Source organism: Leptonychotes weddellii, chromosome 14 (genome assembly GCF_054177405.1).
Source record: "Leptonychotes weddellii isolate Sample4059 chromosome 14, ASM5417740v2, whole genome shotgun sequence".
In the NCBI taxonomy this organism is placed as follows: Eukaryota; Metazoa; Chordata; class Mammalia; order Carnivora; family Phocidae; genus Leptonychotes; species Leptonychotes weddellii.
This window is the reverse complement of record NC_138382.1, coordinates 42,891,802-42,915,250: the sequence shown is the minus strand read 5'-3', so window position 1 is coordinate 42,915,250 and position 23,449 is coordinate 42,891,802. Positions and strand designations below refer to the sequence as shown.

The window sequence follows — 23,449 nt, the reverse complement described above, 5'->3', positions numbered from 1 at the left end:
GAGGGAGAAGAAGGGAGGGAGAAGAAGGGAGGGAGAAGAAGGGAGGGAGAAGAAGGGAGGGAGAAGAAGGGAGGGAGAAGAAGGGAGGGAGAAGAAGGGAGGGAGAAGAAGGGAGGGAGAAGAAGGGAGGGAGAAGAAGGGAGGGAGAAGAAGGGAGGGAGAAGAAGGGAGTGGGGGGGAAGAAAGAAGGAAAACAAACAGGTGGGCACAGTCTGGCACTGTGAAGTGTTTTGATAGTTTAGAGACAGGAATTATCACCCTAGATTTAGGCAATTACATAAAGCTTCAAAGAAAAATTGCCATTTTAACTGTGCCTTCAAACATGGGTAGAATTTAAAGATTCCCACTGGGAAAGCATGGGACATGGCATAAAATGTGTCTCAGTTTCTCTAGGACAGAAGGTCTCTGAGGGGCATTGTAAGTGTTGAGGCTAGAAAGGTGTGCCAGGCTGTCAGACCAAGCCATTTGACCAAGCCCCTGGAGGATGTGGGTTGGAGAGGAGACATGCTCACATCTGTTTTCTGGAAATATGAATTTACTAAGGCAGAAAAGCTGACTGTGAGAGAGAAAAAAATCTGAAGCAGGGAGCCAATTTAATATGGGCTAAATTATTCTTTCTGTTATTTCCATAACAGTCGTTTTATTTATACTCGCCAATAGCCTACCAAACATTCAGAGCTTACTTAGTTTTGACAAGTGGTGATGATACTCAAATCTTCGAGGAATTTTTCCTGAAACAAAATCACCAAGATGAATAATTAGAATATCTGGAAAACTATTCAAGCCTTTTCTATACATGCATTTATCTATGTCTGGGTAGCATGCAAATTAGAACTTAAATTCCAGGGAATAATGTCATGGAATTCACATAGAGTAGATAAACCCCAGAAGAGCCAAGGAGGTCATGAATATGTAGACTTCTTTATTCAAAGATGAGAAAGGCAGGTAAATCCTATTTCGACAAAAGTCTTTAATTTCCAATTTTATGCGGTTAATATTAACAGTATTCACTTGTGCCTCCAATGTTCTAGGTACAGTACCAGGGCAGTATATACATTATTTCATTTAATGAACATAATTAAAATATAATAATTATTTCCTTTCTTTATTTTGCTTATTAAATAGCTCCTTGCTATTTTAAAGTATTTTCCCAATCAGCTCACCAGGAATTCTACTACATATAAATGCACACACCACCTTGTCCCTACCCACCCCTCCGTGCCAGGCTTTAACCCCACCCCCACCACCTTCCTCAGCTCCACTTGCTCCTTCTGAAGGGCATTCTCTGCCTCCACAAAGTCCTGGATGTCCTTCCTCAGCTCATTTAGCGATGTCATCCTGCCCCTACCTGACATGATCCTGCCCGGGGCCACCTCTGTCCCATTCTTGCCCCATCACCTCCTCCCGCTCTGCCTCCACCACCAGTTGGCTCCTCACAGCTGGCTGCTTCGCTGTGCCCCAGGGCAGATAGGATATTACAGCCTTGTCACCTGCTCACCTCAACCGTCCACCAACTAGGCTGCAGCAGGGGTGGTGGCAGCGATAGACAGCAAAGACCCTGGAGGTCATGGCCGGGGGTGGCAGAGGGGCCAGCGGAGGGCCAGAGCCCGGCTGCCACCAAGTAGGATGGTGGCTGCCCAGGAAAGGGTGGCCAGGAGGAGGCGCTGCACTAAGTGCTGGAAGTACTCCTGTTCTCCCGGGACTGGCATTCTAGGGACAGGAAATAAGACGCGTATGTATGATAAGTAGCAGCCTGCCCTGAGGCAATTTTCACCCCTGCTGCAGTGATGGGACCTCTTCCTACTGCAAACGGTAGAGGGCTTGACGTGGCCACACTGAGCATTAACTAAGCGAAAATACAGACTTTTTCAGACTAACAAAACACTGAGAAATTCAGTGTCAGAAGATCTATGCTGTAAGAAATGTTAAGTTCTTCAGGCAGCAGGAATACCAGACCAAGTCAAAACTACACCTGCACAAAAATTAGGAGTTATAAATGGAATTTTAATGGTAAAAATTTTTGGGGTATAGAATTTGGGTTGAAAGTTGTTTTAATTTTTCCTTTCAGTACTTTAGAGATGTTGTTCTATTGACTTTGACTTGTATTTGCATTCTCGGCCCACTTGGTCCTGCTCCCTCTGTTCCACTCCCTATCGCCGTCTTCTTCCCCGTGTTGCCGTCTCCATCTCCATCTCCCTCCCCGTCACTGTCTCCCTGTCTCTTGTGTCTGTCTCTCTCGCGCGCGCGCTCTCTCTCTCTCTCTCTCTCTCACACACACACACACACACACACACACACAGTTTTATATCCCACTAATCACCATCCAAGCAGGAGTCTCCCTGGTAGAAATATTGTTTTATGGCTGGTAGTCTAACTGTACTTGCAGCAAAATAGTTTCAGTTTAACAAAGAGGCAAAAATGTTTCAAATTGCTTTCAGTGCAGTTATTTACAAAAAGTGCTTGTGAACAGAATAGCGGACTTTATTGGGTGCATTTCAGCGTCTGTGCAATCTGTATGTATGATGTCGTGGATTCCACACAACGAGTGGGTGCTATTCTTAGTGCTGCTTTCAGTTGAGGGAACGGTCTTAGGTCAGTTTTTAGTGGGTCCATGACTGATCCGATGGTGAAGCTGGAGCCAAAACCTAGATCCCTTTGGCTTCAAAGAAGGCTGAAGGGACAACCATTCAAATGCCCAGGTGATGTGTTAACATTTCCCGGTCCTGGGTTTTGTTTGTTCAAATCAAGACTGAAGATATCTAAAGGGCCAGGGGCAGCACTGTGTGAGACGCACCCAGGGGGGATGAAAAGTAAAGATGGAGGAGTTCATAGTTTCTGTGCCTGCACCAGATGTAGGCCACATTAAGAAAATTTGATTAGATAAAACTCCTTATGGAGAGAAAAGGTCTTCTGTCAAACTTATCTCAAAAATTGGTATGGCTAATATTTATAGGTCACGCTTATTTCACTTAATAAAGTCAACTCTTGAAAAATGCAGTCTTAAAAGAACTATACCAGAGATTTCAGACCTACTGTGCTGGGTAATTAGTTTTTCACATGTCACAAGGGGAAAAATACAGCATGTCACAAGTTTGAAGTCCCCCAACACATTCCCATGTTCACATAAAAGAAAAAAAAAATGACCAAGTGAGCCAAAACTTAGGATAAGCCATCCGCTGTTTAAAAAAAAACATAAAATAGGGGCGCCTGGGTGGCTCAGTCGGTTAAATGTCTGCCTTTGGCTCAGATCATGAGCCCAGGGTCCTGGGATCGAGCCCCATGTTGGCCTCCCTGCTCAGCGGGGAGCCTGCTTCTCCCTCTGCCATTCCCCCTGCTTGTGCGCACGCTCTCTGTCAAATGAATAAAATCTTTTTAAAAATTTAAAAAAAAAACTATACAATTAATCAGACAAAATTGAAGTTTCTTTCTTGCTCAAGTAAGCTTTCCTGGGCATGAGACCCATTGACAGGGCAGTCCCATTCCGGGATGTCAGGGAGGCTGACAGACACTCTGCTGTTTTCTTTACGTTGCTTCCAGTCTCCTTGGCGAACACCACCATTCCAGCCCACCAGGCAGGACAAAGCACAGGGCACATCACGGAGGCACTCAGGGCCAGTCCCCAAAGAAGCACACATCGCTATTTTTCCACATTCCTGTGGCTCAACCCAGGCACGTGGCCACATCTAACTTCAAGAGGGTTTTGGACATGTAGTGTGGGATGGGCGTGGGCATCACTTCTCAGCGAGAACCATGTGCTACAGCAGGGCAACATGGCTTTCTAGCTGACCGCCAGCTGCCCCGGCTATAACCCCCAACCAAGCTGTCATCCAGAGAGTGGCAAGGTGTAATGAAATGTCACAGAGTGATTCTGACAGCAATGATTTACTGACCACTTAGCTGCCGGACATTGTTCAGCTCTTTACTTATATTCCCAAATTAGGGTTTTTTTTTCTTTTTAATTGGACAGTGCTGTGGTGTGTGGGGAGGGAGGAAGTAGGAAGTAGCCAGGTTCTTGAGTAGCCGAGGAAGCCTGCTCTGTGTGTATATCAGGGATCTTCTCAATCTGGAAAACTATCAGGTTTTCTGAGAACTTTCACATTTATTATCTAATTTGAGCCTCACAATGGCACCGTGAAGTAAGTAAGACAAATCTTACTGCCATTTTAAGGAAAGGGAAACGCAAGTATAAAGAAGTTGGGCTTTACCTCAAGTCCTCCAGCCACTGAGGCCTAGACTAGATTCTGGACCTGTGAGCTCTAATTTGGTAATACTTCCCATTACCTGAGCTGGGTGGCAATGGTCCAAAGGGCAATTAAATGGAGATCTTTCCAAGAAAATGTGTTTCTTGACCCTTGGTCAGTAATGGTGTATGTTTGGTTTGACTGCTTCTGAAATTTTTTTTAGCATTAGAGTTGCAAAAATACCTTCCTGTCACTCTTTGACAATTGAGAGGAAAGACCTTTGAACTGGAAGTAACAGAGAAGCCAGGATAATTTATACTAAGCTACATTCATTGGTTGAAATCCTAGAAAACCTAGAGCCCAAGGAGATTCCTGGAGAGAGTTTTTTTTTTCTATTGGCTGGTCACCTAGATCATGCTGTTCAACTGTCCAGTCCCCACTGAGAATTGGAGGTTGCACCAGAGAATACTTGGAAGGGGATCGGACTCCCAAAGGCCCTAAGGCTGGACATCTGTTCACCAGAGCTATTGATCATGCAGTTGCCTCTGAGGTCTTTATGGCCTTCTGGAATTAGAACCAGGGATTCATCTTTTTCTATTCAATCTTGTTATGAAAGGGTCATGTTCTACAGCAAATGGTTATTAGGCCACCCCATGCCTGAGCTTCCAGTCACTTGGAAAGCCTTACCAGTAATGTCCTCCATGAAATGTTAGAGTTAATCAGAATCTTCCTTTACAGGATCTTATAGATCTTTAAAAAGCTCACAGTGAACATGAGCACCTATGAGCAGCCTAACAGCATCTTAAGCCCAAATCAGAGAACAACATTTTGCTGATGCTAATTTAGGCCATTTGTATATTGAATCATCTTTATTAGCAAATAGTGCTGAAGCAAGTGGATATCCCTAAGGGGGAAGAAAAAAATCTCAACCTAAACCTTATACCTTATATAAAAAAATAACTCACAATGGATCAAGACTTGTTATGATCTGAAACTGTGAAACCAAAGAAAGAGAGGGAGGTCTTTGGGATCTAGGGCTATACAAAGAATTCCTAGATTTGACACTAAAATTATGATCTATAAAAGGAAAGATAATTAAACCTCATCAAAATTGAAAACTTTTTTTTTGTTCTGTCAAAGCCCATATGAAGAGCATGAAATGACAAGTTACAGACTGGGAGGTATCTGTAAACCACATATGTGACAAAGTGCTTCTAGAATCTGAGTATATAAAGAACTCTCATAATTTAACTGTAAAAAAAAAAAAAAATCTAATTAGAAAATGTGCAAAAGACCTGAAGAGACAGTGCCCTGGAACTATGCAGATGGCAAGCAAGCATGCAAGAAGATGGCCAACATTATTAGCCATTATTTAAAATGCAAACTAAAGGGGTGCCTGGGTGGCTCAGTCGGTTAAGCGTCTGCCTTCGGCTCAGGTCATGATCCCAGGGTCCTGGGATCGAGCCCCGCATCGGGCTCCCTGCTCAGCGGGGAGTCTGCTTCTCCCTCTCCCACTCCCCCTGCTTGTGTTCCCTCTCTCGCTGTGTCTCTCTCTGTCAAATAAATAAATAAAAATCTTTAAAAATAAATAAATAAAAATAAAAAAAATAAAATGCAAACTAAAACCCCAGTGAGGTATCACTACACATCTATTGGAATGGCTACAACAAAAAAAATACTGACAATACCAAATGCCACCACGGATGCAGTGGGAATGTAAAATGATAGTCCTTCTGAAAAAAAAAAAAGTCTCACAGTTTGCTAAAAATTAAACATACAACCTCTATACAATGCAGCAAAGGCACTTGTGAGCACCTATCACAGAGAAATAAGAACTTATTTTCATATAAAAAGTCTGCACATCAATGTCCCCAGCCATTTGATTTGTAATAGCCAAAAACAGAAACCAGCCCAGATGTCCTTCAAGAGATGAATGGTTAAATACATACATACTATGGAATACTACTCAGCAATAAGAATTAAGTACTGATACACACAAAAACTTGGATGGATCTCCAGGGAATTCGAAACAGAAAAGTTTATCCAGAAGATTACATACTGTATGATTCCATTTGTACAACATTTTTGAAGTGACCAATTTTTAGAAATGGAAGACAGATGAGTAGTTGCAAAAGGTCTGGGACTGGGGAAGGTAGAGAATAGGGACAGGAGAGAGTCAGCATGGCTAATGAAGACAACACAAGAGGTACTTACAGTGTTGGAATTGTTTGGTATCTTGACGGTGGTGGATACACAAACCTGCACTAGTGATTATATTGTATGGAATGTAACACACACAAAGACACACACACACTCACACACACACGTGGCTGCAAGTGAAACTGGGAAATCTAAAGATCAGTGGCTTCTGGGGCACCTGGGTGGCTCAGTCGTTAAGCGTCTGCCTTCGGCTCAGGTCATCATCCCAGGGTCCTGAGATCAGGCCCCGCATCGGGCTCCCTACTCCGTGGGAAGCCTGCTTCTCCTTCTCCCACTCCCCCTGCTTGTGTTCCCTCTCTTGCTGTGTCTCTGTCAAATAAATAAAATCTTAAAAATATATTTAAAAAAATAATAATAAATAAAGATCAGTGGCTCCTATCACTATCAGTATCTTGGTCATGATGCTGTACTAGAATTCTCCAAAATATTACCATCAGGGGTACTGGGAAAAGCTGGTAAGGGATATCTATACTATTGCCTTACCGTTGCAGGTAAACCTAGGATGATCTCAAGCAAAAAACTGGATTTGGAAAAAAAAAAAAAAGTCTTCTGTAATCCACTCCCGATTAAACTCCTCTCACTTCTCTCATTACCTTTTAATTTAAAGAACCTATCAGGAAAGTCAGAGGAGTATTTGATGTTTCCAAATGAGGGTCCTCTGTTATATTCAAATCTCTCCTGGGTTCCTTATCATGTGATGTACAGTATCTTCCATTAGCAATTCAAATGCTTCCAGGTGGACCCAAGTGCTTTAGCTATCTTAGCACCAAGGCCATCGTTTAAATGTGTCCTCCGCATTGCCCATCATTCATCCATCAAAAGATGAGCTCCAGACTTGCATACCACCCCAAAGGGCAAACAGGGGATTACTTATAATCTAGTCACAAAGTGGCCTATAAAAATCCTTTAAGCCAAAAAGAACACAGAATTACAGCAGAGGGCCTCATCCTAAAATGAAGAATTAAAGATGTAAGCAGAATAAACAAAAGAACATAAAAGCTCGCAAAAAGAAAGCCAACCTTCTATCCCATTTAGCTAGGAAAGTGCATTGCTCACCTCAATTCCATTTGAGCCTAGCAACCATGTTAATCATAAGACAGGCTAGAACCTGGAACACCACCACAAAGAGATACTCCCAGGCTCCTGGAGGGCAACTTATATATTGTTCAACCCTCCGCCCCCCACAAACAGAGGACAATGACTACCTGTAGTGTTCACAGGATCCAAAACCCTGAGTCCACACATGGAGCTGATTTTGTAGGTGGATGCCTGGTAGCCTGTTAGAATCCTACTTGAATTTCTTTAGCAGCAAGATCAATAGCAGTATGGGGGTGGGCAAGCTAGACGTTAATCCCAGAGTGTTTGCAAATGAAGCCTCAGTGGCTCCAACTTTATTTCTACTCGCTGAACCATGAGTCCTACTCGTGTGGCACGAGCTGCATTACCATGTTATCTGGAGGGTCTCACTCACTGTCCCTAGGCTAGCAATAAGCAAAGAACTAAGGACATTTGGTTCTAAAATTTCAAAACTCCCTTCTCCCTAGGTTAAGGGGCCCAGCCCAGCCAGTAGGGTTTCACATCAGTCAGGACTAACATGAACATCATTCATCCAAAATTTTAAGGAGTGTGGAAGTCAGAGAGAATACCCAGACAAGAATTTAGGAATAGAAAACAATTTATAAGCCGGAGACAAGTTCAAATGGCCAAAAAGCCACGGAACCCAAAAGAAATAGTAAACACCAAATAACAGTTAGAGATTCACACCAAATAACAGTCAGAGATTCAAGTATCAAGAAGAAAAACAAGAATCGGTATAATTTGAAAGAGGCATTGAACTCTTACCAGGAATAAACGCGTCCGAACAGCCCCCTCCGTGCCTCCAGATGCATTGTGGGTAGGAAGACCAGCTGTTAATATAGGACCAAGGATAAGAAGGCAGAGAAAACATGGAAATGATTAAAACCTACTCAGAACACCTGTGTGCCCTGTGTACTGAGTACACCTGCGCACTCAGCTCAGTTAGTCCCTGGGGAGTACCAGACTCAACAGTTTGTAATATAATCATTTAGCAATTCCAACCACGGTCTCCATCTAAGTTCCACAGGGATTTCCGAGAAACAGCTAAGGCACAAGGGAAGGAAAAGATTAAGAAGGTTTCAACATTTACTCTCCAAATTAGGTGGCCTCTTATAAAGAATCAGTTTTCTTAACAAACCTGCTCTCAGGTGTGAGCAGGAGAGCGCATTCCAAGGAAGTCCCATAAAAAGGTGAGTACGCCATGACCCTACCATATTGCAAGATCAGGTAAATAAAGATTAAAAAAAAACGAGACCTAACTGGAGAAGGTTTGGGAATTCGAATAGGAAGCCTGGCAGTCCGCGGGCTGCAGATGAATGTTTGGCAATCATAAACACCCAGGCCGGCTGAGGAGGCAGGCTGCAGGGCATTCATGACAGCAAGCATCTCTTCAAAGCAAATAAGGGTGAACCGAGGCAATGGAAGACGCAGCATTAAAACATTTCCACATTTCTCTCACTGGCTCTTGGGACAGGCACACTTATTCAGAGCAATGATGGTTGGTAAAGTATTTCTATTCCCTGCAGATACAGATTTTATCAATTATGGAGTAGATATTCCCCAGACAAGAAGTCTCATGGAGAGAAATTCAAAGCAATGATATAATTCCATTGGGCACTCATGAAAAAAAAAATACTAGTCACCTTATTGTTCCTTTTGGGCAGGTTGGATTTCTCCAAGGATATCACCCTGTTCAAGGAGGAAATTCATGGCTATTGCCATGGGACTGAGGCTGAGTACCCAGTAGCTCAGCTGCAATGAATCCAGCACAGGAGCTCCACAGGAGAAAGAGGCAAAGAAGTCAGGGATTACCAATGCAAGAATGCACGGCAGGAGCGGGTTTACTGAAGCCACCTGGGTCACATTAGGTGTGGCTCAAACTTAAAGCCATGTCATCATCTAAGGAAAAGAAACAAATGCCTTATAAATGAGCTATTTCAATAAAGTCACTACTTCTTTCTCTTGAAGAAGTTGCTCAAGAACAAAAGAAAGAGGGCAGCTGTTCCATTTCCTGTTTCTTACCATCTTCACATTTAAATTCCTCTCCATGCCTGTCCAGGTCCTCTATTACCCTATTTCCTTCAACCCCGACTTCTTTATCCTCACTCACATCTGCCCATTCTTGTGCCACCCACTCTCGTCAGGTAGATAGGAGTAAAGAAAACAGAAGTATGGTCTGATAGTTCTTCCATGTAAAAATGGATTCTTACATTAGAAAGACCCTTCTTTTATGCAGGGTAAGCCATCCAAAGGAGGAGTAAAAGGAATCCTAGAAGATGGACAGAGCTGGCCACTGAAGCCTGAAGGGCTGGGTCAGTCGTTGATCTCACAGTCTGTCAGCGTTTCTCCATCGGCCATTCAAATGGGGCAAAGGGAGCCATCATTCGGATGCGGGAAAGTAGAGAGTAATCCAACATGAAATGTAAATTTTGAAATGCCCTAAGACCGATGCTGCTGGTTCAGCATTTCCCAAAGCATAGTCTGTGGATTGAAATAGGGGTCAGTGATGAAAGAGTCCATGCTTGAATAAATTTTGGAGAAGCTAGTTCAGACCAAAGTAAGTATACATCTGTCTGCAAGACTGTTCACAGACATTAATCTGTGAATATGGACTGTGATTTTCCAAAGGTGTGGGAGAGATAGTACAGTAGTTCCCCACATTTCCCATTCCTCTTCAACCATGAAACCCTTTGCCTCACTGAACGTCTTTAAGGACTACTGTTTTTTAGAATCCACTTTGGAAAGCAATATATTACGGAGAGTTAATAAAAATTAACAGAGTCTATGCTTGTCAAAGACAGCACAGGACCACTGGGAAACTAGATTTAATAAAACCTTAAAATCATAGTTAAGTGGACTGACCCACACCAAAGTGGAGATCTGGTAAGCTGCTACCCTGAAGATAAACTAGACTGTACCATAAGAACCAGGCTAAGAAGGAAGGCAAAGTCCATGGAAATCTTCTGGAGAGCCCAAAGTGGCAACTCTAAGGTCAGAACAGGGTGATATGGAGGCAAGAGGAAACCCCACAGGGATTCAGACATGGATGATTTTACATTTATGTGGCTCCAGAGTTCATAAACAAAATGCTAGCCCCTGATTCCCGAAATAATGTGCTACCAGGGCTTCTTAACAGGCCATCTTCATTTGCAGAGTAATGAAAGGAACATTGAGTTAGGAGTCATGAAAACTCGATTTTCAGTTAGCCCGGTGGTCTGCTAGAGCCAGCCTGCACTAGCTCAGCAAGTGCCAATTATGTGCATCTTGTCCCAGTTCCAAACTGAATAAAGTCACGGTGGTAGTCATGGTAAAAATATTTACATTACAGAAATTTGATAAACTTTACAAATCAGGGCTTTCTTTCCTACCCCCCTTCCCCCACTGCCTGCCACCCTCAACAGAGAGCTGCTTATTAAACATTTACCAGTACACACCACTGGCCATGACCTAGGTTTGTGACATTTGGTTTATCTGGCCTTCTCTGTAAAGTTAAGTGAATTGTAATAAGTCTTCACTGTTTCAGAGTGTAAGGACCCAACAATAAACTAAAATAAGGTATCGGATTTATATATGATAGTTTGTATTCTTGGTAGTTATTTGTTGGGGGGGGGAAAGACAAATAGCTATTATGAATTGGACAACTTTTAAACACTCTGTATTTTGATTAGTCACAATAGCACCTATAGGTTTGATAAATATTAAATATGAGGGAGACAAGTGATATTTATTTGATAAGAGGAAAGGCAGCATTTAGAATAATTAAGATAATTACATATCTTTTTATGATATGTAATACCATACAAAGCTCCCTGGGGATTCCCCAAAAATGGCCAAGCAACAGAATCACTGGAGATTGCTAAAATTCAGCTTCCCATGTCAGGTGCCAGCCAGAGCAACCTAATAAGGATCTCCAAGAACGAGCGAATTACCCTAATGATTCTTACGTAGGTGCCTGACAGTAGAGTTCCCCATATCCATCCACTGGGATGGTCTTGATGATCTTTTATTTCCTTTTTATACACATATTCTACAATCCTGAGAGCCTTTTTAATCCACCCTGAATAGACGACATTTGAAAAATCATTTTTACTTCTGGAGACGCCGGGGGAAACAAAAACTGAAACACGTAAGAGCAGTGACCAATAAGGTGAGGAATCTGCAAATGATACCTTAGGAAAAAATGGTTAAAAGGAAATAAACCCAGGAAAAATTCTGCTTTAAAAAAAAAAAAAGCTTGAAAAAAAACAGATCAAGAAAGCTCCCTAATTGGTCCTCTTCATTTCTTTCACACCGTGCTTCAGCTTTGGGAACTAGTCCTTTGCAATCTTAGATAAAGTTGTTAGAAAAGTACTCTTTGTAATTAGGATGACCTTACAATTTATGATCCAAACCAAGACCATCAAAGAATGAAAGGAGGGGCCATTAGTAAGTAATTCCCCTGGGACATCAGGCAGAAAGGCATAAACTTGGACTGCCTCAAGCAACCTGCAGTCTAATTTCATTTGGTAGCTTTCAAAAACCAGAAATAGCTATAATGCTCTCCTTCCTTGTTTTTTAACCATTTCCAACCCAGAATCTTAACATGTAAAACAGAATCCAATGTATTGGAAAGGGGTGAGGAGCCCAGACTCTACCTATTGACTTCCCTTTGCCTCTCTGGATGGTGCTTGAGGCACCTCCAACAGAATCCGAAGACCTGGTAGTTTGGAAATGAAGATGACAAGGTGGGCAGCACAAGATGACCTTTCTAATATTAAGTTCGAGAATTCTTGGATGATTGCACTTTGAATGCAGGGCAAAGATGGCAAGGGAGAAAATATTCATAGGCTTATAATTCCCAATTTTTCTACTTTAAAAAAATGTATATTAAATACATACAAAATTATTATATTGCAGAGTATAAAAAAACTAATACAACCCACCTGCAAGCAACCACTGACAATTTAGGGAATGTTAGTATTGTACTTGAAAGTCCCTCTGTTACTTTCGCTTCCTATCTCCATTCTCTCTCTCATCCTCCACCCCCAAAAGTAACCACTATCTAGAATTTGTGTGTGTCATCCCTCCACAATTTGGTGAGCTGTCTATAGCTGAGGGCTAGGAAAACACGTGAAGCAGAGGATGAAGACCCCATTAACTCAGGGAAAGACAACTCTGTCCTGCATAGCCCACAATTGGCTGACAAATCCTTGAGACTATTTTCCTACAACTGTTTGAATTAATGGGTAAAAGACCCTGGATTTGGCCATTTCCCAATCTGATTGGATGTGGTTAAGATATAAATGCCAATTCCGTACAGCTGTGCAGAATGCTGAGGGTTTAGACTGAGGAAACGGGGAATATGACACCAAAAACCTTCACAAACCAATGATTCTAACAGTGTTGTATGCCCAGAAATCAATGGCAGCAGCTTAAGAAAAATGGGCTCATTTAAATCAGAAAGCCAACTGAACTCAGGAGTTAACAAGAGAAAAAAATGGAGAGAGAGAAAGCTAGGGTGTGGCCTGGCCCCTTCAGCCCTTGTTAAATCAGAAAGTGTTTTCTAAGATTCTGTGTTTTACCTTACACCCGTCCTGTTGCTTAGCCTCACATGTTGCTTAAACTTCATTTGAAAGGAAGACAAAGGCAGGGAATAATTATATCATGAACAAGGCAGAATGCTATTAAATGTCTTTATATCCAAGTGCTAAACTGTGTGCCACAGGCCATTGGAAAACCAGGAAACCTTGCCTACTGCCCTGGAACAAGGGAGTACTTGTGAGGTAGAGTACACACTAAAGACACGTGAAAAGGGAAAGATCAGGTTGACCGGCTGCAGAGAAATCTTCGTAGCGGTAGCAACATTTGAGCTGGGCCTTGAACAGAGATTAGGGAATGAGGAAATGCAGACTGAAAGCCTTTTTATACTAATAATGAAAATGATTGGCGTTCATTGTGTGCCAGGCACTGTGGTAAGCACTTTGTGTGCATAATTTCATAGACTCCTAACCAAGAAACCTCCTAAGTATAAGCATGCCCATTTTACAGATGAGGAAACTGAGACACAGAGAGATTAAGAAACATGGCCAAGGTCACACAACTAGGCAGCAGTAGTAGTCGTGGTAGTAGTCAGGATTCACACTCGGGATGTTTGACCCAATAGCCAGGATGCCTAGGGAGAGCAACAACAGGAGAGGGAAGCCCAGACATGGGAGGAAACATGGTGACTGTCAAGGAGTCAGCAAAGACTGGTCATATTGAAGGGCCAACAGGGTGTTTGGTCAAGTCATTCCTCTGCTAAAATTCCTTAACTATCTGCCCCATCGGCTGTGCCTTATACACAGAGATGTTCAAGATTGCTTGTTAAATTTAATTGGCAATATAAGGAAAGGCCCCAGCACAAGAAACTATCATATAATTGGGATTCTCTGCCTATTATGTCTTCTAGTTTGACTAATATTTTGAAGTTTAATAGGGCATGAATAGGTTCATATGGGGAAAAATATCTTTAATACATCAATACAAATTGGGAAAATAGGGATAACACAAGAATGAACGTGTGAGGAGACTTTTCAAGAGATGTGAAGTCATCTTTTATTCATCTCTTCATTCAACAAATATTTCCTGATTGGTCTTTTTCTATTAGTCCTTGTGCTGAGGCACCGGGGATGTGGGCCCCTCTGAAGGGGCCAAGCAAAAGAAAAGAGCTTCCACTATGCTTCATAACAAAATAGAATTCAATGAGCAGCTGCATCGTTCATTGAACAATGGACATTTATCAACTCCTAATATGTGTTGGATACTCTAAGCAATGACAGATAGACATTCCTGTCCTCAAGGGCCTCCAAGGGGAGATTAAACCAGTGAACAAATAATGGCAACACAGCAGAATGAGTATCACCTACAAGGGGTTTATAAACTAAAACAAATATCTGTACTAAAGGAGGATATATGATCCTGATCTGGTCTGCATCTTTTGAGTTCATTCAGAATGAGTTTGGTAGTTTCCTGTCTTCGTTGACAAAGAGGCTCATCTCCCTGGTCTCCAAAGGCCAGATCAGGTGACCTGAAAAATCTTGCATCTCTAGGATTCTAATTTTGCACTCCCACAGCAGCTGAGAAATCAGGGCACACAGGCAAGAAGAGGAACATAAGAGTAACAGAACACCAAGTACAGTGTGTACCCAGATTTGCCAATTCATAAGCTGGTTAAAGTTCCAATTTCACAATATTAAAAACATGGCTTTTGCCTAATTGCTGAATTCTGGAATGTCGGTGGTGGTCCACTAAAAATCACATTTCATTAACCAGAAAATGTGAATTCAGGTAGTTATGTCTCATCAGTCTGTTAGAAAATATAAAATTAAAAAAAAAAAAAAACCCTCAGTTAACTCAGTTGCATTATTTAAAAGAACAATTCCAAATCAAACTAAGTGATCACATAGAGGAAGGATTATAATAGCAAAGACAATTTTTCATTAAAATTACTAAAAGAGGGGCGCCTGGGTGGCTCAGTTGGTTAAGCGACTGCCTTCGGCTCAGGTCATGATCCTGGAGTCCCTGGATCGAGTCCCGCATCGGGCTCCCTGCTCGGCAGGGAGCCTGCTTCTGCCTCTGACCCTTCCCCCTCTCATGTGCTCTCTCTCATTCTCTCTCTTTCAAATAAATAAATAAATAAATCTAAAAAAAAAAATTACTAAAAGAAAAATCTAATCTCAGGCTATAACTTACTAGCTTGTGTGATGTTATGCCAATCACTTACTCTTTCTGGATCTCAGTTTTCTCATCTGTAGAACAAGGGGGTTGGCAAAAAGTTCCATCTGCATCCTGTGATATTATGAAAACCTAACACTTTAGAATCGTAGTCGAGAGATGGCAAATATTTTGGCCTCCAGTGATACCTGCAGTGGACTGGTGTTTATGAGTCGCCTAGAGAATGGAGAAAGATTCTGATGCCCAGTCCAAGCTCAGAGGGAAAGTGCCAAGAACTTAAATATTATCTGGATGAGGCAAGTGGAATGAAGGGCACACAGAGTCATTTTTCTAGTTGAAACTCACATTTTTTAAAAACTAGAAAAATTGAACCCAGAGTAGTTTAGTGACAATGAATAATCACAGAACAAATTAGTGGATAACACAAATTCTAAGTTGAATTTTTATTACCTATCACCCGTATTCTTTTTTAAAAAATTGACAATTATTGTATCATCTTTCATCTTGTTTCCAAAGAAGTTAAAGTGGCTTACAAAGGTGCACATAATGCAGCGAGATCAATGAATACAAAAATAAGACAAAAGGAAATCTATACTTCATTTTATCATACTCAGTGCTGTCAAATTAATTTATCCAGAGCATTCATTTTATATTACTACTCTTCTCAGTGATTCCCCAAAGTCCTTCATTATTTTTCCTCAACTGTCCTTCTAAACCTGTATTCCAATTGCACTGTTCTACAATTCCCCACACATCCTACAGTACATCACCATCAGGAAATACCTGACCAGCATGCAAGTTATCTATCCTTAATGAGGAACTTCCAGATTTTCCCCTGGAAGCTACGTTAATTTGTGACTTCACTCTCCTTGCTGTGGTTCATGAGACTGACATAAATGTAGGGCAAGAAGATTCTCTTTGCTGTCTTTTTATTTATTTATTTATTTATTTATTTATTTATCTGAGAGAGAGCACGCGTGCCTGCTTGAGCGGGGGGAGGGGGGGGGGTAGGGAGGGGCAGAGGGAGAGAGAGAATCTCAAGCAGGCTTTACGCCCAGAGCAAAGCCCAAAGCGGGGCTCGATCTCACAACCCTGAGATCATGCCTCAGCCAAAATCAGGAGTCAGACGCTTAACTGACTGAGCCACCCAGGCACCCCCCTTTGCTGTCTTTTAATTAAAGAGTTGGGAGTGGCTATAGTCCACTGTGTGAGTGGAGAAGCAAAGAAAGCAAGTCTATAGAGAGAAAAAAATGAAGCAAAAATAAAAGAACTTCGAGTTCCTGATTGCTTCCCAGCCTTGACACCAATCTCTCCCTGAGGCCTGGCTCCGTATCTGCCATTGAGTTCCCCAAAACATCCCTGAAGCCTTACACTAATTTCCCCCTCTCTTAAGTTTACCCTAATTAATTATTCTGCATCCCTATCTGTGTCTTTGCCTTACCTACATCCTGCCTTCAAGTCCCCGTTCGAGGTCACTTCCTCCAGAAAGCTCTTTCTAATCCCCTCAGACAGAAATAATGCCTTATCCTATAAATTCCTACAGTACTGCATTTATATATTTCTGATGACATATCTGCCTTATACCTGCATGATTATGCATCCTATTTTTTTATCATAATTTCTAAGCTTCTTGTGGAGAAGGATCCATGCCTCACCCATTACTGTAATCTCCATATACCAAGCACAGTAGAAGAGAGCAATCATCAACCTTTGTTAAAAGAATGGATGAATGAATGGACACCTTTTATTCATTCTCTACTGTTGTACAAATCCCTAAACTTCTCTCCTTCAGGCTGGTATTAGAGAAGTGGAGATTTGATCAGCCAATTTATCCAGTTAATGTGAACAATGTAGACAGACAAATAGGATAATTGTGACCCAAAAATCTACTCCAGGGCCAGAATGATGCCTTTTGGTTGTCAATATTGATCACGTTTAATTAGGAAATTGCCAGATCTCTGCTGTTCTTAGTGCTGTGTGGGCATCACCTAAAAGCAAAGGGATGACAAGCTGTTCTGAGCATCTGCAGCCTTTATATAATAAACATGTTTTCATTTAAGAAAATTTGTGCCTGCTTCTGAGTAGGATCAGAGCCTTTTATAATTGCGTATCTTTTCCCCATACAAACTTTCTTCATTGGTTATGAAAAGGGAACTATTAATGTGTAATTCCTGGAGTTATTAAAGTCATGTTAATTTATTTTAGTTCATGCCATATAAATGAATACTTGCAGAGTAGATGCGGAATACAGTTAAAAAATCAAGATTAGGGTTTAAGAAATAATCAATGCAGGAACAGAGTGGAGTCACCTGAGGTGCATTGTGACTTTATGAAGGAGGTTATTAACCCGTCAGTTACCTGTGTCCCTTCCAAACACCTCTTTGGTCTTTCATGATCTTATCAGAGCACTTTCCAGATGAAAGCATAGCTATCATCGCTATATTTTATGCCATACACTCCATTTCTCAAATAGCAGCTTACCCTCATGGTGTGACTTGTTATTGGATCTGTCTAGATCTTGGTTAATCTGCCATCAGTAATAGTTAATAGAGGGTTAGAGTTTTCACTAATTGAAAATGCAAGTTTTCACTTTGCTAGTGAAATGCAAGTTTTCACCTTGCCAGTATCCATAATTTGAAATGGTCATTCAGCAGTAACCAATTTGCTCATATTGGTGTTCACGCTTAAGCATGTTGCATTTGCATGCAGTAACTGGTAAATAAACCTTAAGTGTTTAAACTCACTCCATTGCTATTATTCGAAATAAACCAAGAATTAATATCTATGGCATTTTCTTACCTGTGCTTATCAACGTTAGTTGCTTAAATCCACACTTTGAAAAGGCATATTGGAAAAGCATCATTGACTATCTCTAACATAAACAATTGATTGTCATATCTTCTATAATTTCAAAGTCTCTTTGAACCTGAAAAGAAAAAGTCTTATAAGATTGGTGAGAGAGAATTGAAAGGAGAATCCTTCCTTAACTTGATAAATTCCTTTTAGCTATCTAGGATAGAAAGTAGAAGACATAACCACAAAGAAAATTTTTAGAAATCACCATTAATACTACTTTCCTGAAAGAACCAAGGTTAAAATTTTGTTTTATAGTCTTTCTGTCATCTTATTTTGCATATATATACATGTAAGTGTGATTAAAATTGAGATTTAAAATTAAAATGGTACCATACCATTTATACTGTTTTGTAATATGCTGTTTCCACAGTATAGCATAAATATTTATCTGATCCAGAGACTGGCAAATTTTTCTGTAAAGGGTCAGAGAGTAAATATTTTAGGCTTTTGGGCCAGTCTTTGTCACAACTATCTGACTCCACTGTTATTACAAGAAAGCAATATGTAAATATGTACAATATGTAAATGATGGTATATAATGAATAGGCATATAGGCGCTCCAATAAAACTTTATTTGCAAAAACAGGTAGTAGACATATTGTGTTCATGGATTGAAAGACTCAACATAGTAAAGATCTCAATGCTCCCTAAGTTGATAGACAGGCTTAACATAACATAACTCTCATCATAGTCCCAGCATATCTTTTTGCAGATATAGACAAAATTATTCTAAAATTTATATGAAGAGGCAAAGAACCAGAAAAGCTAAAACAATTTTCAGAGAAGGCTATAGTGGGAGGAATCATTCTGTCCAATTTTAAGACATGTTTTATAGCTGCAGAAATCAAAACCATGTGGTAGTGCAAACTATGTATCTGACCAAAATCTCACATGATTAGATATTACTACAGACCTATCAGAACAGCTAAAATTAAAAAATAATAATAATACCAAATGCTGGCAAGGATGCAGAGCAACCGGATCTCTTATACATTGTTCAGGGGATTATAAAATGATATAGGCACTTAGCAGTTATTTAAACAGCTAAACATACATCTGACCTAGCAATCACATTTCTAGGCATTTATCCCAGAGAAATAAAAACTTATGTCCACACAAAAACCTACACACAAATGGTCACAGCAGTTTTATTTGTAACAGTCAAAAACAGGATACGAACATAAAGTCCTTCAATAGGTGAATGGTTAAACAAAATGTGATATATCCATATCATAGAATATTATTTAGCACTAAAAAAGAACTGAACTACTAATACATGTAAAATTTAGATGCATCCAAAGACATGATGCTGAGTGAAAAAAAAAAAAGCCAATTTTAAAAGTTATGATTTCACTTATATAACATTCTCCAAAATGACAAAATTACAGAGATGAAGAGCAAGGTTCGGAAATGGTAAGGGAGAAGGGGTGAGTATGACTATGAAAGAATAGGACAAGGGATTTCTTTGGATAATGGCGTAGTTCTGTATCTTGATCATGGTCATGATTATAGGAATCCACACACACATTGTACTAATAATGTCAGTTCCCAGTTTTGACCTTGTGCTATTATTATATGTAAGCTGTAACCAGCGAAGGATATCAGGTGAAGGATACACAGGACTTTGCTGTACTATCTTCGCAACTTCCTATGAATCCATAGTTACTACAAAATAAAAAGTTAAAAAAACAAAGAGATGGCAGGCCATTGTCATAATCTGGCTGTAGTTTGCTAACTCCTGACTTAGTAGATATTCTGACAATAATATTTGTATTAGCTGTGCAGTATGTCTTTCAATATATATATATAATCATTTTGTTTATAATATATATCACATTTTGTTTAATATATATATATAATGATATGTTTAACCATTTCTCTATTATTTCCAATTTTGTCTTTATAAAACCAAGACCCAGAATGTTTTATATCTTTTTACACATCTATGATTATTTCTTTAGAATAAATATCTAAAATTTACAGTGTCAAATATAGACATAGCTTTAAACTTTTGGCATAATATTGTCAAATTAGCTCTACAAAACCTTCAAGTCCTGAGTAACATACCACTTCCTACAAGAAGACCTCCCCAGTCTCAGGTGTCCCTCTTACTGGCTTCCACAGTACCCTGAACTTCCTCTACTATATCATTTATACTCTGGTCACAACTTGTTTGTTGTATAACTTCAATCTCAGTTAAGATCTAGACCTTAATCTCTGTACAGCAGGAGACTTTAATTTCCATAGGGCTAAGTTTGTCTTGCTCCCTTTTTTATGCCCAGCATGAGCACAATGCCTGACAAGTTGTAAATATCCATTAAATACTTTCTGAATCAATGAATGAGAAAGGAATATATATATATATGTATATATAACTCAATCACAAAGGAAATGTTCTACTTTTGAGAGTTTACAACACTAATATTGAGAGTGTGTTTCTAGCACCCTCCTATGAATATAGGACATCAGAATGATGTCATCTATGAATATAGACATCAGATCAAAATCGAGATTAACCCTATAGGATGGTGATCGATTCATCAGATAGTCATAACTTGATGAAACTGCCATTAAGATCACCTAAATAACTTTCATTGTTCTGACTATATGCTCTCCCAGTCACTTTCTAGTTATTATTTGGTTTTTAGGCATAAAGTATAGACTACCCACACTGAGAATATGCATATGTCATACAAGCTTAAGTTTCTTGCCCTTGTGACAATTATATTTTTTTACTAAAAATTAATAAAGTGACATCCGATTTGTGCATTAGTTATTTATGGATTTTATTATATGAATATATCCCCTTGAGCCTCCCCTAGAAGGCAGTAATCACATCAGTGTGCTCTCAACCTCCTGTCCCTCCAGGGACGGTCTTATTGCTTGCTTCCTCAAACTATAACAGGCATGATTTTTAAGACTCTGTGGTTTTTATACCAAGTATTTTTATTTCATATGACTTTTTTTTTTTTTAACATTTCAAGTCTCTTCTAAAACTCTTCATGTAGCCTCTGTGCTTTTTCTGCCTTAGCCAGAATACATTCCTTGACTGTAACTGAATTATATCTAAATTTGGGGAGGTCTTTTAATGTTCCTGCCCCTGATCAGACTGCTATGGCCCCTCTTTGGCAAGGCGTCTGAAATGTGATATTCTTCTTTATCAAAACTCTTTTTATCTATATGAATTTGCTCCTCATGTGTAAAGGTTTATTGCATTTAACACACTACTAAGTTTATCTAAGGTAGTCAAGTTATTATAGCTAGAGTGGCTTTTAGAAAAGATCAGAAAGCTCTTTCGCGGCAGCGAGCACACCGAAGCTGCCATCCCCCGCGCTCGCGCGCTCCGGGCCGGCAAAGGTCGCGGAGCGCCTGCGCCTGCGCCTGCGCTTGGGCGGGACCCGGGGGGACGAGGGTGGGCGGCGCCGTAGCGACCCGGCCTTTCCTTTAGTTTTTCCCTCTCTCGCCCCCGAGGAGGCTTTCCGCAAGGCGCTTGCGCGGCAGGGGGGTCTCGGCGCTGAAGTGGCCGAGCTGTCGGGAGGGGCCTGAGTGGGCGCTTCGAGGACCCAAGTTTGTCTAAAGCCACAGGGAAAATGGTGGAAAATTCACCGTCGCCATTGCCAGAAAGAGCGATTTATGGCTTTGTTCTTTTCTTAAGCTCCCAATTTGGCTTCATCCTGTATCTTGTGTGGGCATTTATTCCTGAATCTTGGCTAAACTCCTTAGGATTAACCTATTGGCCTCAAAAATACTAGGCGGTTGCACTGCCCGTCTACTTCCTCACTACTATAGTAATTGGTTAGGTACTCTTATTTGGAATAAACATGATGAGTACCTCTCCACTCAGCTGCATTCATACAATCACAGATAACTATGCTAAAAATCAACAGCAGAAGAAAATACCGAGAGGAGGCCATCCCAGCGTTAAGAGATATTCCTATTAATGAAGTAAACCAAATGTTCTTCCTGGCAACTAAATAACTTTATGCCAAAAACTAAATTGTATGTAGACTAACACCGAGCATTTACTATAATTTTTTATGTAATAATTTTGACCATAATTATTTTGACTCTCTCTCGTACCCAATATTGAAATGTAAACAAAGTAAGTTGATTCTTTTAGATTAAGTTCTATTAATATTATAAAAGTTCTTGAGTATTAGTTATTAATGAACAGAATAAGTAAAATACTGCATTACCATAAAAAAAAAGATCAGAAAATGTTTAGTGGCTGAGATTTAAATATATGTAAACAGAATGTCTTATTTGAGAATTATATTCTGGACCATGAACATTATGACAAGTTGCTAAGGGAGATTATGGAATTGTATGCAGTCTGACCTGGAAATAAGAGGAAAATCTGGAGGAGCAAGCCATATATTACAGAGGAAACACATCAGGCTGTAACCCTGTTCCTAACTCACAGAGGGACTCTGTGCTAGCCACTTCACCTCAGAGCCTCTGTTTCCTCCTCTGTAAACCAAGGCAGGTAGACCAGAAGAAAGATAAACTCCCTACCAGCTCAGAAGTTCTATGATTCTGTGATAAAACTGGTCTATCCCTTCGATATCCAGTGTGAAGTAGTGACATTTATCTTGGAAATCTGTGATTTACAATCTAATCAGGATCCCTTCCCTTGGACATCAATCTGTGATGTTCCCTTTCTGGTCCAGATACTTTTCACTGTCCTCCATACCCCATACTGTAAGGATGCCCTCGGGACATCCAATTGAGCTCAACTGGTTCCCATTAGCTATCTCTCCCTGTCACCCATCTGTCCTCTTCCCATTTCTCCCCTAGTGACTAGCTCTCACTCTTATCTTCTCTAGGCCAGCTCTCTAACCCTATCTAAACGAGTCACGGTAAGTGGAAGAAGGTCCAAGGCAGTACTCAACATCTCATTCCCAAATACCATCCCTACATTTTAACAAAGGCTCCTCCTTTAATTCTAACCTCAAGAAAGACTTTAATTCAAGGAAGGGAGAAAGACAACTAACATCTGTTAAACAACTACTCTGTGCCACATCAATACATAGCACATTCATTTCTTATAACCGTTGAAATATATATAGTATTTCCCCCAATTCTGTTGAAATTGAGAAAACTGATGCTCAGGGAAATTAAATAAGTTGCTGGGATCAAGAGGTAGTATTGGCAGAGCTGGGATTCAAACTCCCAGTCCATCTAACTTGAGAGTTATTCTCTTTCCACCAGACCATATAGTCGTCTTGTGGTCCACAAAGCTCCAGGGTCCTGGGGTATTATCTCAGGGCCCTCCAAGAAGAGATGATGGGAATCAGGCTCCAGCCCTGTCTTTACTCTGAGGATGTCCAGAACACACATGCCCAGTGGTATTTATTTTGTAATTATTACTATTTAATTTGAGGAAAAAAGACTCCACTGATTTAGAAATGTTTGTATAGCAC

At 40.5% G+C, this 23,449-nt stretch overlaps 1 long non-coding RNA gene and 1 pseudogene across 1 annotated transcript in view; one reads left to right on the top strand and one right to left on the bottom strand.

Annotated features, from left to right (window-relative positions):
• LOC145717037 (uncharacterized) overlaps nucleotides 1-23,449 on the bottom strand; it is a 186,493-nt gene that overhangs the window by 72,602 nt on the left and 90,442 nt on the right. The window contains exon 5 of the long non-coding RNA XR_014140017.1: nucleotides 17,970-18,096. This is a non-coding gene — a long non-coding RNA (uncharacterized LOC145717037). The remainder of the gene's footprint in view (nucleotides 1-17,969; nucleotides 18,097-23,449) is intronic.
• Nucleotides 21,543-22,221, top strand: LOC102745398 (phosphatidylinositol N-acetylglucosaminyltransferase subunit P pseudogene; annotated as a pseudogene).